Here is a 21,217-nt window from a genome sequence, read left to right on the forward strand (position 1 = left end):
CTTAACAAATACGCGGTACGCGTATTAAGTACGCCTCAAATAAAAAACAAAAGAGCGATTGTTATTAAATTTAGGAAAAAGTTCAAAGTTCACAAGTACTTTAGAATCGTCCTTACGGTTTTTTTTATTGTCTACGTGGTTTGCAGAAAGTAATATATATGTTAAAAAAACATATTTTTGTGTAAATTATAGGGGCATATGTGATTAAAAAAATCACAAAGCATAGGTAATTTGATTAAAATAATGAATATTATAAATTTTATAAATCTGTAATTTTTATGATTTTATCTGTAATTTGATTAAAAATATTAATTTGTATTATTTACTGTGGATTATTTCGAAATCATTTGAATTTCAAATTATTATGTAATTGATTAGAATGAGTAAATTATTATGTCTAATCAGTTCCTTCATTAAGGTTTATTATTGTAATTTTGTCAGCTGCAATAGTTGGTTAATCGCAATGCAAACCTTATATTTACAAAAAACTGTGTTGCTATTTTGTTCTATTTTTCAGGTGAAAAAAAATATAGCATTGACACAGAACTTTGCAAATATCAATCACAAACAAAAATCTGATATTCAAAGTGATCAATTATTATGCACATCAAATATAGTTATCTACTCGATGAGTTATGTAAAAAATAAATACGTCATAGTAGACTATGTTAACATGAGGATGGCTAAAAAAAGAAAAATACATACAACTTATTGCAAACTATAACAGCCACCAATAAAATCAAGGTAAGAATTAGATCAAGCAAATATGGAATAAAAAATCAGCTTGTATCTATAATAAGAAAATACTATTAATTCAATGTCATTTTGTAGCAACTATTGGAGGGATAAGTTCAACACATATCAAACATGTGATTTCCTATGATTATGCATTACCAGGGACATCCTTTTCTACCATCACATTTATGCCTGTGATACAGAATGCAAATACTAATTAAATAGATTACGATAATATGTTAACACCGAGAAGTAATAGTCTCAGAAAAAAAATTGGATTAATTTTTTTTTTTTAGAACCCAAAAAACATTGTTTGAAAAGGATTTGAAAGCAACTTAACCAAATAGGCGTGTATGAGTCATTTTTTTTTTTTTGCTTACATTAGAACAAATGTATCTAAACAACATCAAATCAACTCACTAATCTTTGAAATACTTCATTGTAGACGATGTCAAAGGTACTATTTGTAACACAACTATTATCATCAAGTATCAATATCTTCAATTTTGTTTGAAATAAATACTCAATTTTGTTTAGGGAAAAGTTCACCAATGCCGCTGTGGTTTGCTTCAGAATCATTTACGCCCATGTGGTTTTTTTCTTATCACATATGCTCATGTGCTTTGTAAAAAATAAGAAACCACAGGGGTATACGTGATAAAAAACATACCCTTTTACAAACCACAGGGGCATATGTGATAAGAAAAAAACCACAGGGGCATAAGTGATTCTGGAGTAAACCACAGGGGCATTGATGAATTTTTCTCTTTTGTTTAAAATAAATAGTCGAGTACTTAATTCCTTCTCCAATTTAATCTTCTTAAGAGGACACACAGCCGAACAATTAGATTTATCTTCAACAAGATCAGTAAAATTCACAGAAAATGTCAACAAAGACAGGAAAATTTAAGCATCATCGGTACTCTCACAGGTGACTCTCAACATCGTGGTGAAAAATAAAAATTGTATGAAATAAAAAACAATTTAAAATTTCTTTTATTGATTAACCGTGACATTAATAATAATTTCAATACATACCGACACTTTTCCCGTGTCCGCCGATAGAACATCATTATCGGAAGCATGATCGAAGATTGCTTCATCCTGTAATTTTTTTAATCGCGGAAAAAAATTAAAACACATGCACAACATTTGTAACAATATAAAGAACCCACGATGATAAATTTTTAAGAAAAATAACATACATTTGCATCCACCAAAGACTTAAGGAATGAGGTGACAATAGCTTCACAGCTTCAAACTCTTGAAAGTTGATATCTTGGCTCATTATATGACTACAAATTATTTTTTTTACGTTAACCTTAAATAACATGGACTTTTCATTGAGAACGTTAAGTTCTCTGATAATGTTCCAAATCAGCACCCTGCATAAAAAAAACTCCTTCAAAAGTGAGTATTACTCGTTTTTTCAAACGATTGGAAGTTAAAAAATTAGAAGTTATTTTTTATACTTTTTAGAAAATATTCAAGCTACATTTTTTACTTTTTAGTTTTTATGAAAAATTATTTAATTATTATAATGTTGTGTTGATTATTCATTTTGTTTAGATGGACTTTCATTTATCACAATTTAATTGTTCATTTTATTTAGATGTTTGTTTCTGAAATATTTACAGCAGTAAATCTAATTATCTTAGCCACACAAAAACGAGTTTGTTAGTCAATTGATATATATAACACCTCACAATTTTAAATCAAGTAATTAAAATATTAAGTGAGCAATCAAGTGATGGATTAGTGAAAATCCAAAAGATTAGGCCAAAATACAAAGAAAGGGCAAAACGGTAATTAGCCAACACGCAACCCTAGGAAGATAAAAATTGAGTAGAAGGTCTCAGATGGTAAAAATAACCCTGGAAATGGATTCAGAACGAAAAATTGAGTGGACAGGCAAGTTTCAGAAAAATCAGTGAATAGTGTTTTTCGCGGGTAAAAATATCGCGTTACGATTGCACCGTAAAACGTGCCAGTTGAATTTTGAGCTCTAGGTTTCAAATATGAGTTAAAAATGGTCTAATGAGTTAGGAAATATGATTTCTTATAATATTCGATGAAATTAAGACAGTTTGGGGAAGCGTGCCAATGGCGCGCGTAATAGCTTAAAACAGTGTTTTCTCCGAACGAATGGAGGACTCTTAATTCACCTGATCAAGCCTAATTAAAGGGGAATAATTAATGTTAAAAATTTGAGTTTCTAAATAGGTTGTGAATTTACGGACGTTTAGTGGAATCGGAGGAAAATTCGGATTAGTTTTAAATCGCGTGAGGTGGCGGTGGGACCCACCCCACTTAAGTGACTTAAGCCACATGTGCTTGGCACTATTCATGCATCACTTTCCTCCCTTCTTCTTCATGAAACCCGCAGCCCCCTCCCCCAAAAACCCCATTTGCATTCAAATTTTCTTTTCACCATAACTTGATCATTTCTTAACCAAATCAAGTGATTTTTGTGTTGAAATTTGTTGGAAACAACCTTCTAAACACATTGGTACCACTCTTGAGCCTTGAAACCGTGTATTTGGGGAGATATTGGCCATTTACAGCCACGAAATTTTGGAGAAAAAATGGTTGTCCATGGAGCTTTTTGATCTTCCATTGCTTGGAGGAGTCTTGGGTTAGCTTCTAGCCTTTGTTGTGAGTATGTTTCCATCCCATTTACATGGTTTAATTGTGATTGAATTTTTGGAAACCTAAAGCTTGATTTGATGATGTGTTGTGTTAGAGAGCTCAATTTGAAAATGTGTATTAGATGATAATGTGTTAGAATGATGTATTAAAGCTAGAAATGCGATGAAATTTATTGATGAAAAATGTGAATTTTTAACTTAGAAAATTTTGAGGTTGTCATGACTTTGAGTTTTGAAAATGTGTTAGGATTGGATTGATGAGTTGTTGTATGATTGTATGTTGATATAATAGGATTGTATGAGGTGTGGAATGATTAAAGTTGTATGGAAATTCCTTGGAATGCCATAGGGTAAAATTCGATTCTTTTAAGAAAGATTGAAGAATTGATGTTGAAAAATGATTTGGATGATGATTTGAGTAGTTATATGGTGCTTAGATGGGTTGTGTTGTGCTTGGAGAGTGTTTGAATCAATGGAAAAAAATGAATTGTGTTAGAGACCTAAATGAGCCCAGAATGAAATATTTCGCAAAACGATGCGTAAATGTCGAAAAACGAAAAAACGATGATTGAACTAGCCTCTAAACAACCTAAGGGAGTGTTATAAAATGAGAAAGAAAATTTAGGAAAATAAATCTCAAATTTACACCTACATGGCCGAACCTCCAAGGGGAAAAGGGGTGATTTGGCGATTTTCGCGTTTTGATGTAATTCGACGCGAAAATGACGAACCGACACTTGAACTGGCTTATTGACAACCTAATGAGACGTAACAAAATGAGAAAGAAAATTTAGAAAAATAAATCTCACATTTACACTACAATGGCCGAACCATCAAGGGAGGATTTTTGTGTTTTTGCGTTTTGATACTATTTGACGAGTACTGATGGATGTACGTTATTGTATAGGTTGCCGTACGTCGACCTGAATCCCGAATCTTGAATCAGTGAATTGCCCTTGGTCCGGGACCAAGTGGATTGAGGTAAGAAATTGGTTCATTGCATGTGTAATTATAAATTAACATGTATGGGTTGAACTGAGAGTGATTGGGAATGTCCTCTGTGTAGGCATTCCGCTGTGTACCGAGTTGAGGGATAAGCTGTTGCGGAGCTTGTGGAAACACGAATTAAGGTAACCTCTTGGTACTGGGGCTTGTTCCCCTTTTCTGTTCCACCTTGCCAGTTGATGGCAACGGTAGGAAGTGTGTATGAATAGTATAGAACACATGAGCATGCATGCATTATTGCTATGGGTACTGCGGTACCGAGTCTCTGGCCAGTAGACAGTTTTATTAGCCTTCAGGCATTTTCGGACTTCCGCTGGATAGGTCTCCAGGAGGGAGTTCCAGTTGACTGCGGTCATGGTGTGTGATCCGGGTAGGAGCACACTAGGAATGTCTTTGGCGTTTTGGTTGGTTTGGGCATCATGGTTGTGGTTTCTGTGAACACACCTTGGATGATACCCATAGGCTTATATATGCCGAGGGCGTACGTGGAATTGGGGTTACCATCCCGTATCGTCGTATTTTGTTTTCTTTATATTCCCCATTCTCTAAATCCCTTGCTATATCCCGTTTTCAAAGTGGTTGTTGTATTCTATTGATATGCATCGAAGTGAACCATTGGGTGGAGTTTTCTCCAGAACCTCTTGGTTACTGAGATATATTCGTATATCTCACCCCGTCTCGGGGCAATTATTTCAGGAGATAGCAGTGGAGCAGGAGCGCTGGAGCGCTTCATATTTTGCATTTTGTTGGCCGTGTGGCCTAGGCTAGACTTAGGGCATGAACATGTCATTTGTATTTATTAGTAGCTTCATTAGCATTTTGTTCATGCCATTTTGCCTAAGTCTAGTAGTGATGTATTTGGTTATGTTGTCTTTTAAATTAAGTTGAAATTTTAGAAGAATGTAATTTGAAGTTTTAGTTTCAAGTTGTAATTTGTAAAGCCATATTGTAATAGTATTGATGCATGTCTAATTATGATGGAAGGGCCTTAGGCCTATTTTAGGTTATGATAATATGTATGATGGAAATATGCATGAAAAAGGTGTTAGTGATTGCAACTACTTGAGAATGACTAATATGGACTCTATGTTTAATAACTATAAACTGGATTGGGTTGTAAGTGCCCCAAGGCGTTGTTGGTCCTTGTGTGTGCCACCCATTGGATTATTACTGTATTATCATGTGTTTATTAGGTACATTTGAGGTTTAAATGATCTTTTACAAATTTGGGATTATTGGAAAAATAAAGGAAACTCTGGCGAATTTTCTGTAGAATTGGCAGATTTTAGGCGAACTTTGGGAGAGCATATCTCACTCCATAGAAGTCCCCTAGGGACGTGCCATACGCCATTTTGAAGGTTGAGATGTCCTCTACCTTGTGTCCAAATTTGAGGAAAATCTGGGTTGATCTTCGGCCTGAAAAAAATAGAGAAACACGGACTGCCCATGTGCCCCTGCACCTGAGGCAGATTCTGGACCGGATTTGGGAAATTAATTCCCGCTTCGTTTCTCGGTCAAATTGAGCGTGTGATATATCAAAATGAAGTTTGAGGTGCCTAGTTTTTAGGATAAAAATTTGAGGGCAAATGGTTGAGTGGATTGAGTGCAGTAATTCGAGCAATGTGAGTGGTTTGGAGCTGTTTTTGGGGTTGTTTGGGCTAATCGCTTATCCAACTTCAAACGGCGATAACCGGAGCAAATGAGCTCCGAATTGAGCGTATTTTAGCTTTTTAAAAAGGGAATTAAGTAACACAAAGATATAATCTGAGAAGTAGGGTTGGTTGCGATCGGTTTGGTCGCAGAAAAACTTAGAGTGTAACATGTTCGAATTGGTATAAAACGTAAAGTTGGAAATTGGCTAAGTGAGTTTATGGGAACTCCTTAGTAACTTATAATAAGTAACGTAAGTGATAAAAACAGTTTAAATAAGTCTTCCGCAAGAGTTTACGGTTACGGTCACAGCTTTTAATTATTACGCTTTTTATGATTTAAATGCTCGCGTAATAGTCGAAAAAAATTTACTCTCGTTTTTTTTAAATGAACTGCTGTGATTGTAACTGCGCTTAATATCATAATTAATGTTAACAATACCGGTACGTAACGGGCTGTTACATTTTATGGTATCAGAGCAGTTTTGTTAGGGAACTCTGATAATGTATATATAGTTGTGTTGTGTGTTGCATAGTTGTATGTAGATTCTTATCGATTACTGCATATGTGATTCCTTAGTGTGGGTCTGATCAACCCATTCCTTTGTGTGACATGCGTAGTCATCGTAAGAAGCCTACGTGGCAACTGTGGAGCACCAAATGTAAGTCCTTAGCCTGATGTTGTGGATGCAGTGTTGACTGCTCCATGGACAAGAGATGGCAGTAAGTAAAATATGAATATTATAGGACTTATGGGAAACAGACTTAAATGTTTCGTCTGACCTTGTAGATGAAATTTATAATGCTGGATTATAAGTGAAAGTTGTAAACAAATCTATGATATGTACGGTATTGCATGGATGAACCTTGTAGTACCATGAATAATAAAGATATATAAATGAGATGAGTCCATAGTATGGAAATGGTATGGGTAAAGCTTCCAAGTATGTGTGTAGTATAGTGTGTACAATGGACTTGGTGAATAGACTTCATCAAGGTGAAAGGTTTAGAACCTGTTGGATTATTGAAAATGGTGAACAGATATGCTTAGGCATGAGTTTGAATATTTTATGTTGACTAGAAGTTATAAGTCCTTGATGGATGATGTACACTTAAACAAAGTGAGATGGTTCATGCAGAGAAATAAATAGAATAATTGATGATTAATCCTATGGGATTTGACCACTTGAAATTATAATGTTGGTCAATTGTTAAATTGAGATGTATCGAAATATGGGATTTAAATCCATAAGGAGGTAGTATTGATTAAGCATAGGGGAGATGAATTAATTATGTATTATATGTATAAGGAAGAAGTTGATAGAATCGCCATGGATGGCATTGAACAAGGTTCATTGAGAGTATGATTGTCCGTAACGGAATATGGTCTAGCTTGACAGACATGCCATAAAGTAAACAAATGTGATTATATGTGTGCGTTAATGTGTGGAATTCTCCTTGGAAATGGCTACTTGTAGAGGTTCAGGTGTTATGAAGCATAAGAGGATTGATCCATGATGGAGGTCTCATGGAGATCTCAAAGAATGAATATCGTAAATTGAAATGGCCTAATTACTAGTGGATGTTGTAATGCATTGTGAATAATACCTAATGGCCTGATGGCCAGTATACCTACTCTGATAAATAAACGGATGATGATACAGTGATGGCCTAAGTGCCAGTATACATATATATATGTATGTACACCTTGTGACGGCCTGAGCGCCTAATTATCCGTGTTGAGGTAAATTATTAAATTTTTTTGTAAAAGGACAATGAGGCCGAATGAAATCCTCGATGATGGGAAGTATCTGAAGAGATTGTATGATTAGAGAATGAGCTAATGTACAACCTGATGGGAAATCATGTGATTAGTGTATGAACTAAGTTACAATAAAGGGTGGAATTATGTGTTTAGCAAAAGAGCTAATGTGTAATGTCAAAACAAAAATGATAAGATTAGTTAATGAGTTGAGGTATAAGTGTTAGTGCAAGGATTGATATAACTTTCCAGTGCACGGATTGAGGTGAAATTAGTCTTTGTGATAGGACGAATATGTTTAGAAGATCCCTGTGTGATGGGAAGTATATGTGAGATGTGTACAGAACTTTGAGAAAATTCTTGATTCACGGAATAGAGATTATGTTATGAACTATGCCAAGTGAATAGTCAAAGTAAAAGAGAAAACAATCTATGAGAAGAATAAGCAAGGAAGAGATAATGGACTATGGATTTGAACAATAACATGACAGAAGGAACTATTGAGAGTTAAGAAATGTGTATGAAATTACGAAGAGAATGTGAATTATTATAATAGTGACTTACATGTAAACTATCTGTGAGAAGAATGAAATGAGAGAGTAAAATGAATTGACTTATATATATAACAGGTGTATATTATACCATTATTACTATGGTTATGGGGATAGCCCCATGTGAATATACCAAAGATATTTTGCTGTTATATACAGAGTGATACAGACACCAAATGGACTGGGTCCATGTGTGATCTGGAGTGTACGGAGTACCAGTTTTGCCGTTATATACGGATATGTTATAAGTATGAACTCCCCTGTGTACTGGGTACACGTTTGCTGTTGTATACAGATGTGATATAAATATGAACTCCTCTGTGCATTGGGTGCACGTTATGAGACTTGATATTACCATCTCTGTGCGGCCTATGTGCCCGGAGTGTGTAGCCATCTCCGTGCGGATTATGTTCCCGGAGACTATTATTATGTTATACGAGTAATATGAGATGAGGAAGTATCCCGCAGTGATGAGACTGCTATTATAGTTGAATTGATCTACACAAGTGCACAAATAAGAAACGTTGGGAATACTAATAGAACACAATCAGCAGGTGGTAGGTTATCATTACTGCATGGATTATATGGGTGGATTCTCTGATTGGTGGGTCATTACATCTGGGGCCCTGAGGACAGCAAGAGCTCGAGCGGTTAAAACCTGTGAATGTTGTTACCCACTGTATTGAGAGAGTTCTTCCATGTGATTAACGCAAAAATGAGGTCAAATGTTTGTAAATGAACAAAATACGTCAGATTTGGATATAAGAGGTGAGGCATAGTGTGTAAGAATTTAGAAGTGTGATAGTGAAGCACTATTGTGGGTGTAAAGTAAGTTCGATGAAATAATTTCGGCTCCAAGTGAGGTAATAAGTTTGTTGGAATCCTCGCTTTATGATAAAAGAGATAATAATGTGATTTAATGTTGACAGATTGAGTGAGTGTCCTTCTAGGAAGGCTGGTAATGATCAAGAGTTCAGGTTAAAGGAGTGTTATATATAATCGCATATGCCACTTATGATGGAAAGTGTGTGGAAAATGCACAATGTTGATGTTGTTTTGGTTAAGTATTAATGAGGTACAGCTGAGTGCTGTGGTAGCTTTGAATATTCCGAGAGACTGATATACCAACCAGTGGTGAATTGTATAAGTAGGGGCAATGATGGATTTAGTTTTATGTGACTTGATAATCAAGTTTCAAAGATTCCTATAGGATGAGACTTGCATGTGAGAGACATGACATTTTTAGTGGTCCATCAGTTAGTAGTGAAATGGGTTTGGAAAATGATTCGTCCCAAGGTGTTTGGTGAAAGTTAGTGAAGCTGTGAGTTTATAGTATTTTAAAGTGGACATCCATGATAAAAATGTCGATAATGAAGAAGTGAGGGTATAAATGAATGAAAAATGATGTTGAATCTATAATATTGTTACAGGATGATGAGTAAAAATGGTTACTTGGTGAAAACCTTAGGCATAAGACCTTTGATACGAAAGTCATTAATGAGTGTTGTGTTTAGACTGTGAGAGGTCTAAGTATGGAGTTGAGCTGGTTAAGTTGGTAAAGTTGAGATGGTTAAGCTAATAAAGAGTTTAACAATGAGTGTAAATTATAAATATGAGTTTGTAGATGGAAAAATTTCGTGAGTATTTGTGGTCGAAAGACCTTATAGGGCTAATCGAAAATATAAACTAGTATGGGTATTGCTAGTTTCGTATCACAAAGAGAAAGATATAGTTGTGAGTACCTAAAAAGAGGTGAAGACACGTGACAAGGAAAAATAAAGTAAATGAGTATAGAATTTAATGTGAATCGGAATTGTAGGATACGACAAAGTGCCTTTGAAACTAGAAAGCATGTGGTTGGGTGAAAGCCAAGAAAACAATGAAATGATAAGAGTAGTGACAGTAATGGAAAGAAATGGTTGTTGGGGTATTGTCAAAACAGTGAGGACCGCGAAAAAAGTTAAGTACTGGCCAGAGAAATGCAGGAATTACATATGTATATAACCTACAATCAGTGCAAGACACCACTTGCACCCACCCAAAGAATCACCCTATTGTATGTCTCCACATACTCAGGCTAACCGTATAGGTGGCACAACACATGCATATAATGAAGCACTTGCACATAACAGCTCAACAACATTTCAAATATCAATACATGAAAACACATCATGCATATAAACCATTCCTCCATGGAGTATGGTGGAACCAACAATGGCTAAACCGAGGATACGAAAGCTTACCTCACAAGCTAACTATCCAACCAAGTCCAAGGTCCACAAACAGCACTCTCACAGTCTCTTTATACCAACAATCATATCAACATTCATCATCTAATAGTTCAAGACATAACAACAACATTTTCTTCTTTGTTTAATGTCTTTAGGCTCCTCACAAAGCCATAAGCCTTTAATCACTTTGATTCTGACTTAGTTAATTATTACAGAGGTTCAACTTAACCAATCATGGGTCCACAAACCCAAAAATACCATTCTGTCCAAACAGAACAGTGACACTCTCGAAATTCCTGGAATATTCGAATATTTGTCGGGACCATATCCGGATATCTACAACCCCATATCCGGATATCAATATCCGGATATCATATTTGGATATCTACAACCCCATATCGGGTTATCATATCCGGATATCAATATCCGGATATCATATCCGGATATTTCGCGACAGAATGTAGTTTCTGCAATTCACGAAATATCACTCCCAAGGTTCAACTTTTAACTCATTTTAACGTCCAAGCATGCAATTTTATACACATTTAGGTTCATATTTATGTTGGTTACCTATACAACTCATATTACATGCCAAGTCTCTTCTTTTAACAAGGAAAACTCATGATCAAGGTTGGGAAAGTTTACCAAGCTTTTAAAACAAAAGAAAGGCAATGGCATGGAGCTTCCAATGCCACTCCACAACGCTGCCAACGAAGAGCCACGAAAATGAGCAATCGAAATGATTCCTTGCTTCACAAAATGACTTCTTGGAGTCACAAATGCTAAGTAAATGACTCCCACCACACAAACCCAAGAAGTCAGCACCCCCACTCTCCCAAACAGAAGCTATAACTCAGCAAAGACAAGCCTTTCAACCACCCAATGCTAACACACCCCAAGACATGGTGTTTTGGTGAAGAAACAATGATCAAAGGTGATCACTTTGAGGTTTCTATGGAGAAGATGAAGGTGGAAAGGTGAAGGAAAGGTGGCAGCAGCCAAGGGTCAGCAAAACTCACGTAGAGAATGTTAAGTTTCTAACCTAGAAACTTGTACCCTCAAATATATAGTCTAATTAATTTTAATCACACTGTATTAGCACTAATAGCTTCGCTTAGCGTTTTTAATCCCAAACTTAGAATTTTGAACCTAGCCATTTTTCTAAGATTTGTCATATTTTTATTTTATTTTTCGCAACACTTTTTCGGTACGCGCTTTTACGTGGTCGGTATCAGTTCTGACACCAATTCTCATTATTTTTACTCCAAACTTGTTAGACTAGTCCTATATATTACTCTAGTAATATATACATACTTTTCATAATTTTCTGGGCTACTTCATCGATACGCATTCATACCGTGAGGTAGAAACGATATCTGCACTTTTCGTCAGAAAAGCGACTTTCCACATTATTAACCACTTACCATAATTATTTAAGTCTTCTCATAATTATTAGGGCCAATTATGGAATTATCTCATTAATATCATAATCAATTAATTAAATTCCTAAATTAACGGTGCGGGTTCTTACCGTGCATGTACAAATAAAATAAAAAAATAAAAAATAAAAGAAAATGGGAAGCTGCAAAATCGAAAGACCAAAAGAAGGTAACCCATATCTTCATCTTTAACATAATATACTCACAAACCGTTCTTTTTCTTGTTTACCCTAATTTCATTGATGATGTTGGTTTCGTGGTAGATTGTTTGCTCGTACTCTTATAAAACCTTGAACTTTTCCTTCTGCTTGTTTTGAACAAAAATTAAAATAATCACTAAATGTTTTTAATTCTCAAAAAACATGAATAGTTCAATATTGTATTTTATTCACTAATATTTTTTATTATACTTAATTAAAATATTAAAGAAGTTGAAAATAATAAGTTATGCGTGATTTATATCTTAAAGTCGCATATAACTTTGAAAAATTATTAAAATTTAATTTTATTATATATATATATATACATATATATTTTCCACTACAGAAACATTAAATGCTGAATTCTTTTCCCACCTATCAAGTTAAAAATTCAAATTTAAAAATTTTGAATTTTAAATATTAAATTTTTTTCCCACCCAATAATCATAATAACATATATTATAAGGGTTCACTTTTTCTGCAGTCACTGCAGATAAGTTATCTGCAGTAAGTCCAATACGACATAATGATGTTTTAGTAATTTAATTTATTTCAGGGTTATTATAGTCTTTATAATTATTATTTTTAATTTTTCAATCCCAAAACGACCTCATTTTGGGAATAAATGCAAATAACTTATCTGCAGTAACTGCAGAAATATTTTTCTTATATTATAAATGGATTTAACAATTTTTCATATCAAAAGTAGTGGAAAATATGCATAGAAGGTTGTGTATATTCTCTAAGTAATAGCTTCTAATTATTCATTTACTTCATAAGAAATTGAGTTAATTACACTCTTATATCAAAAGAATGAATGTTTAATTTATTTCGTATATATTAATTAAAATTTATATTTTAATGATTACATTTTTTAATTTATTTTTTACATAATGATTAATGTTATTTTTAATTTTTTTATTTAAAATATATTATTTAAGTTCTTTTGTATTAAATATGGCTTTAATATTTCTACGATAAGTTATTTACATTTACTCCCAAAACGACATCATTTTGGGTTGAAAGATTAAAAAATTATATTGAGAAATACTGTTATAACCATAAAATAAATTATAATTATAAAATACCTTGATTTCTTCCCCAAAATGATGTCATTTTCTGCTCAATATAGATAACTTATCTACATTGACTACAGAAAAAATGATCCCATTAATTATACATATTTTTAAAAAATTAATTTTCTTATCTTTTTTAATTTATGATATTTTTTTATATTGGTTGTATATATATATTTAAAACGTGCTGTGAAATATATGTATATTCTTAATTTTCTCTTTCGTGCTGCAATAAAGTTGTATTATCTACCCAAAAAAAAAGTTGTATTGAGATTTCAAAAAAATGCCCGAAATTTTGTTAAGAGAAGATTTCTCTTTTTGAATTATTTTTTTAAGTTTAATTTTTAATTTATTTTCTTTTAAAGTATAAATATGTCATTTCTTATTTATTCATTTTAATTTCAAATTTAAATTATTTTTTATCAACTATACATATATTTTTATAATTTAATTTTTTTTCTTTTAATCTGTAATCTATTATATTTAATTTAAATTTATTACATATATTTTTTTTCTCACTACAGAAATATTGAATAATGAGCTCTTTTACCACCTGTCAAGTTTAAAATTAAAATAAAAAAAAAATTAAATATTTTTTTTTTCAAATAGACATAATTATAAATATTATTAGGGGCAGGATACTTTAATAACTAAGTTGGAATACTACCAATAATTTCACCCATTAGATTGGTTTTTTGATTCGACGGTCTTGATTTGATCCTTACAATATCCTACCCCATATTATTAATATCCTTAATAATTTCAAATGCAGAAATTAAGTAGTGAGAAATATTAAACTAGTCTATAAAATACTGATACTGGTTAGCAAAATCAAACTTATTGAACTAATGACCGACATTAATGGTTTTCAAATTCAACTCAATCTGTCTTTTTAAGTTTTTTATTAAAATACAAAAATTAAAATTCCAAATGATACTGAAGGTAATCATTAATAGCATTAGAATTCAAATTTTTTTAGTTATCATCATTTTTTAATCATCTTATTTTTAATGCATTTAATTACTGGAATGGCACAAAATAATGTCCTACATTAATGGTTTTCAAATAAAATTCAATCTGTTTTTTTAGGGTGGTTTTTAAAAAAAAATTTAAAAATTTAAATTCCAAATAATACAGAAGGCCATCATTAATAACATTAAAATTCCAAACGTTTTTGGCTATCATCATTTTTTAATCATCTCGGATTTAATGCTTTTACTTGAATGGCATAACTAATGACCTTCTTTACCTTTTCAATTTCCATTCTATATGTTTGTTTAAGTTTTTTTTAGAATAAATACCATTTTTAGTCCTAAGCAAATTTCACGATATTCGCTTTAATCCCTAGCAAATAAAAAGGCTATTTATGGTCCCTAAGAAATTCAAAATGGACCCATTTAATTGAAATCGAAGTCCCTCACAAATTCAAAAAAGACCCACATTAGTCCCTCAAAAGGACTAAACTGGGTCCATTTTGAATTTCTTAGGAACCACGAATAGCCTTTTATTTGCTCAAGACTAAAGCGGGCATCATAAAATTTGCTAAGGACCAAAAAAGGTATTTACTCTTCTTTATAAAATTGAAAATTTAAAATTGCAAACAATACAGAAAGATATCATTGATATAATTAAGATTCCATATTTTTTACTTGCATGTTTTCTAAACATATGTTGGTTTTCTGATAGTTATGGTTTTGGTTTTCCTATATATGTATATATATATATATATATATATATATATATATAGGAAAAACTTCAGCAATTTATTTTGGTCTTTTGGTTTTTCGATAATTATAGAAAAAAGCATTCAATGATTTTTAAGACGAGGGTTAGCAATTCACAAGTAGAAAATAGTGGGAATTTAATACAGCTGTCTCCCACTAAAATATGTTAAAATCTTTTCCCATTTATATCTTCAAATTTCGAATTTTAAAAAAGAAGTGAAATATTAATGCACCTCTCTGCCACTAATTAATGTTGAACTCTCGCACTAACTATTTCAAATCGAATTAAAAAAATATTGTTTCATTCATCTGTGTTTTTAAATTCTATATCTCATTTAATTATTTTTTTTCCATCTTATCATTATGAGCATTGGCAACTCCTATTTTTTATAAGGATTCTATTCATCTTAGGATTAACGATTTCCTATTTTTACTCATCGAATTGGCAACTCATTAATAACATCAGCAATTACACAGTAAATGACTTATTCCTAGCAGGTATATTAATTACTTCTATTTTCATTAACTGTTAAAAAACTCCTTGTAATATAATTACTTTGTGTTTTGAAAACATCTACAGTGACCTTTGAAATTTTCCATGCAATCAGAATTAGAATAGGAATTCCTTGAAATTCTCAAGGAATTCAGGTTTACAATAGAAATTCTAAACGATATCCCATTTGATGCATTACTTGGATCACATTTTTGGGTTGCATGTGTTTTATTTAATATGTATTTTTATTTTATACAATTTCTTATTTTAAACTAAACAATGGAATTCATATTTCAAATTTTAACTTAAATATTACAGAAGTAGAGCTTGAGAAGATGAAAATATAAAGAAACAAAAATAATAAATAAACAGAAGTTTTAGGTTATTTGCACAATTTCAAAAGTTATTTTCCTTTATTATGAGATATTTTTGGAATTTCAATACTTTATTCACATTTAAATCATATTAATTTTTTGAAAGTTTTACCAAAATAAGTTTGGAATATTATTTAATTTTGCTGGAGAAAAAAAAAAGGATATGCAAAGGATACATCGTAAAAGTAATACAGAAAAAAAATCAATATTTTTTTTGAATATAAAAAGGATATTAGTAATTATGTTCACTGGATAAAAAAATAAGAAAAGGAAAGGATATATAATAATATATCCTTTTAGTTATTATGAAGCCACAATTGCATGGAGCATATAAAAAAAGAAAAAAGAAAAAAAGAAAATGGGAAGCTGCAAAATCGAAAAACCAAAAGAAGGTAACCCATATCTTCATCTTCCACCTAATATACTCATAAACTGTTCTTCTTCTTCTTAACCCTAATTTCATTGATGATATTGGTTTCATGGTAGATTGTTGGTTTTCACTGTTATAAAGCCTTGATCTTTTCCTTTTCCACCATTATACATTTTTCGTGTTTTACTCATTGATTCCCCTAAAACATAAGCATAAAATGAGAAAGAGATTCAATCCATTAAATAATCATGTACACTTCACATTCATAACATTTTAGAGTTATAAATATTGAAGTATTTATGAATTAATAAACTTACAAATACTAACCATTGAACCAAATTTGTAAGTGGTTAAGATGCCAAAGTTATAGGGATCACAATCTACCAAGCAATATGCAGGAAGATGAAAATTCTCAACCTAAATCCGCAAAAACCTGTTAGAAAAAAAAATGCATAGTATCAAACAAAAGAGGACAGTTAAACTGAATCCATGTAGGGAATAATTAAAGAAAAATGACACCTTTCATGGGTCTAACATACATCTTATCCATGAGAAATTTTAGTGGTATGAACTAAGAGAGCTTTAATCTGGCTTTTGAAATTTTCTCAAAGGTTCTAACTTTCGCGTGCAAGGTTAGACCTTTAGAATGTTTCTTATAAATTCTTCCATGACGCTAGTCGCTAGCCACCTACGATAAATCTATTACCTGAACCATTAAAGGTAGCTCTTTTAGGACTAACAAAACAAATGGACTATGAAAATGGATGAAAAAAAAGAAGCAAGGAAAGCAAGCCATGTAAAAGGAAATTAAAAATGAGATAAATGCAGTTATAAATGAAGAAGAGGGACCTTGGTTCTCAAAGGGTGTTGCTAGAGCTGTTTCAAGTAATTTTTCAGTCTAATCCCTTCTTTGTTAAAGATTCCATCTTGCTTCCTCTTTGACTTGAAAGAGGTAACCGGGTCCGTGAATAATGTTCAAGAAAATGAGAAATATAATGAGAGTGAATGAGGGGAAAGGAAAAGATGGGGTTTGGGTGAAGAATCAGAGCTGAGAGAGGTGCTGTGAGGGAAAATAAAGATGCTATTTTGAAATTTGGTATTTATAAGAGTAATTGAGAAAGGGGAGGAACTAAAAAGTTTTTTTTAGGTAGTATAATTTCCAATATCATTAACAGACTTTCAACTTTCTAATAATTTTCAATTAAAAACTTTATAATTTCATTGTAGAAATGATAGTGGGACATTAATTAGATTTTTGCCACCAACAATTTAATTTTGAATTTATATTTATTTAAAACTAATTAATTATTTATTTATTTATTTTAAAAATTGGCATGCAAGTGCGAACACAAAGCTAAAAGTGAAGCAGAGCTTAACACGTCAGCTTTTTTGGTTCTACTTTTCATTTCATTGATTGAGAGTGTGCATATATATTTTAATCTCCCACATTTGTATAAATAGATGAAATATACTTCGCTCGTTTATCTCACATGATACCAGAGTCTATACAAAGTAGCCATGATTTTGATCCCAATTTTATAATAAAGGCTCTATTGGAACGAGTATCGGTAGAAGCTTTCAGTATTTTGTACATGTTTCAATTTTAGAGTTTTAATCTTCTATCAGGCTCTTGGTGTGATGAGTACATATATTCTCTACATTTTAAGGCCAAAGAGCTCTTGTGTGTGAGGGGGTGGATTAGAGAAGTGATATATAAAACCATTCAAGTGACCTTTACATAACAATTTGAGCTTTTAGATGAGTTTTATGTTACTCAATCAATTATTTATTCCCTTGACTATGATAGTTTCTCTAATGGATTACTTGCACTAGTCAATGTCTTCAATATTCAAGTACCGAAACATATCAAAGGGATATATTCTACAAATTCCATGTTATTTATCTCATAAATACCGATAATCAATTAATCTCACTCCCAAAATATCGAGTTATTAGCAGTCAAAAGATTGAACATCACCCGTTGGTAAATCAAAGAATGAGAATTATTCAATTACCTATTTATAATAAACTCAAGTTTAAGAGCAATTACATAACTATAGTTATCTGGAGATTTGATACCTTATGACAGAAAAATAACTTTAATTAAATCTCTCGTTGATCATTTCAATGTGAATGTTAATTCACACAAATACTTTACAATGATTCAAACAAAACCATTTCATAAAATATTGCAGCCTAGATAAAAAAGCCTAACTTTATTTAACAGTTGTGAACCAATTCATCAATCGTGAGAACCTATGATCATGTCCTTTATGAACATATCCAAATGACCATATACTTCATAATAGATCTGGACCTTAATGTTTGTAAATTTTATGCACTAATCAATGAATAATATCTCATTTGTAAAATTCAGAAAATGATTACATTATTTCATTGTCTTACTCCAAACAATGAACACAATATCTCTCACTCGCTTAATGCGTGTATGAGATCCTCCCAAGATCCAAATAAGTAACATGCCTCTTGAACACAAGTTCAAGAAAACTTTTTGTGCAATTTGTAATCAATAAATCAACCACACAAATACGCAAGTGCATGTGTCACAAGTAATAAAGGGATGTATGAGTCCAAGTATCGTTCCCACGGAGATAAGTTATAAAGTTTGAGATATTCAAGTAAAGAAAATAGGAAAAACGATTGATTTTGATGATTGAGTTTATAAAATAATAGAAATTAAAACAAAGAAAGCAGTAAACTAATTTCAAAGGTATTAAGGTGATGGATGAGATATAGGTCAGGTTCAATTTTCCTGATACAGCAATATTGTAACGATGCTATAACGATGATATATCAATGCTTAATTAGTAACCGAACACTAAAGTATGTTGGGGTTTTTGGCCAACCTAACATATATACCCAATAACTAATTTCACATCTCTATGGCCAAACTAATTACTGAATTGTTAAAGTTCAAGTTCAAAGGCTATGTGGTGTGAATGATCTCTCTACCCACAACTTAATCAAGTTTTTCTTAACCTAATTAATCCACACAATTCAACAAGGGTCTGGATTCGGAAACCTCTCGGCCTCAACCTCCTCAATATCATATATGTATCTCTTGACATGCATACATGAATAAGAATAAGTAAACTCGTTGAATAAACTAATTAAACATTAATAAAAACAAAGTTTAGGCTTACATCTCAATGTTACAGCATAAGTACTTTATCACCTAATCTACATAGCAAATTAGCCCATGATGAAATTAAAGAAAACAGAGAAAAGGAAGAAAAAACTCATGGAGAAACAAAAAAGAAGATGAAAAGAATGCTATTGTAAAACTCTGTCACAGTCTTACTCCAACAACGCTTCAGCAGCTGTTCTTCATCCAATAATCTCACTTTCTCTCTATAAAACGCGATAAGGTGTTACCTTTCTGACCTCTTTCTTTACTTCTCGACTCTTCTCCTGACTTGCTTCCCAAATTTTCAACCTGTGGCTTACTTGTGGAATCCGTGGGGGACTCCTCTTTAAATAGGAAAAGTGGTTGGATAAATGGGTCTCACTTTAGGAGTGAAATTCCATGAATCGTGTTGCTGCAGCCTTATCTTATCCTTATTTTCTTGGGCTATTGACACTTGATTGGATAAGAGCTTGATCTTCTTGTGCCAATATTATTGTTGACTAAATACGAGTTTGTTGTCCTTGACCTTTGGGATTTTGGGATAAGAATCAATCTTCAAGAACGTCCTTGATCCCTGCTTGTTGGTGCTTTATCTATTTGTTGGGGAATAACTAACTTTTGAATTTTGGAATTTCAGTTGTTCCCTTGTCCTCGCTGTCATGTTGTACCGATTGTTATATCATTACTTCGTCAGCTTCTCTGCTACAGCATTCAGGCGTCAATTTTTCCTTCAAAGTCAAACACTCAACAAATCATCTTTTCTTACGCAAAATCAAGGAATATTGTCTCATTTTCCATACTTAGTCATCTCAAAGCAATTATTCATAAATATGCAACAATTAACTCAATTATCATGCCAACAAGACAACTTATATGGAATTTATGCAGCAAATTCATCATAAAAAATACCAAATTAACTTTCATTTGGGAGAGTTAACAAAACTCTTAGTAACTAGGTCTGCAAGATTCACATCTAATACTATTCTAGTTTAGTGAAAAAAACTCATAGCTCGAGGTCGATTTTCTTGAGTCAATATTCAATTGAAAAACTGAATCTGTGAAAGCTCAGCTTTTCAAGACTCCCACTAGAATATTCCAGCATATTTCTCTCGTTCTCTGAAGATACTTGAGTACATGTTTAACTATAATCTAGTGTTCCTTTAGGTATAGAATAGTAACGTCTCACTACTCCACTACGTGGCAGATGTCTGGTTTAACACCTAACATGGTATGCATGAGACTACCTGTTGTCAAAGCATAAGGTATTCTACTCATGCATTCTTCCTTAGCAGGAGTCTTTAGAGGTTACTCTTTATGAAGATGAATTTCACGTCTGAGAGACATAATTCCCCTCTTAGAATTACCATGGAGAATTTTGGCAAGAGTTTTGTCAATGTAAGTAGCATAAGGTGATGCCAACAACTTATTCTTCCAGTCTGATAAGATTTTTATACCAAGAGTATAATGGGCTTCCCTAGTACTTTTATATCAAAACACTAACTTAGCCAACTATTTATGCTTGATATTATCTCCACGTTGTTTCCAATAAGGAGCATATCATCAATATAAAGTACCAGAAAAGCTATTGCCTCTCGTTGGATCCTTTACATACAAATACACATCATTCATCAAGGTTATCTTAAAATCAAAATTTTGGTAACCTGATCAAAACTGATGTTCCAAGAACTAAATGCTTGCTTAAGCCCATTAAATAGACTTTTGCAACTTGCATACCGTGTGTTCCTGTCCATTTGCTATAAACCCTTTTGGTTGTTGTATGTAGATATGCTGACATTCAACTCCTAAAATAAA

Source organism: Gastrolobium bilobum, unplaced genomic scaffold, assembly GCF_033153095.1.
Source record: "Gastrolobium bilobum isolate Gb01-03AN ecotype WA unplaced genomic scaffold, APGP_CSIRO_Gbil_v1 utg41381, whole genome shotgun sequence".
Lineage (NCBI taxonomy): Eukaryota > Viridiplantae > Streptophyta > Magnoliopsida > Fabales > Fabaceae > Gastrolobium > Gastrolobium bilobum.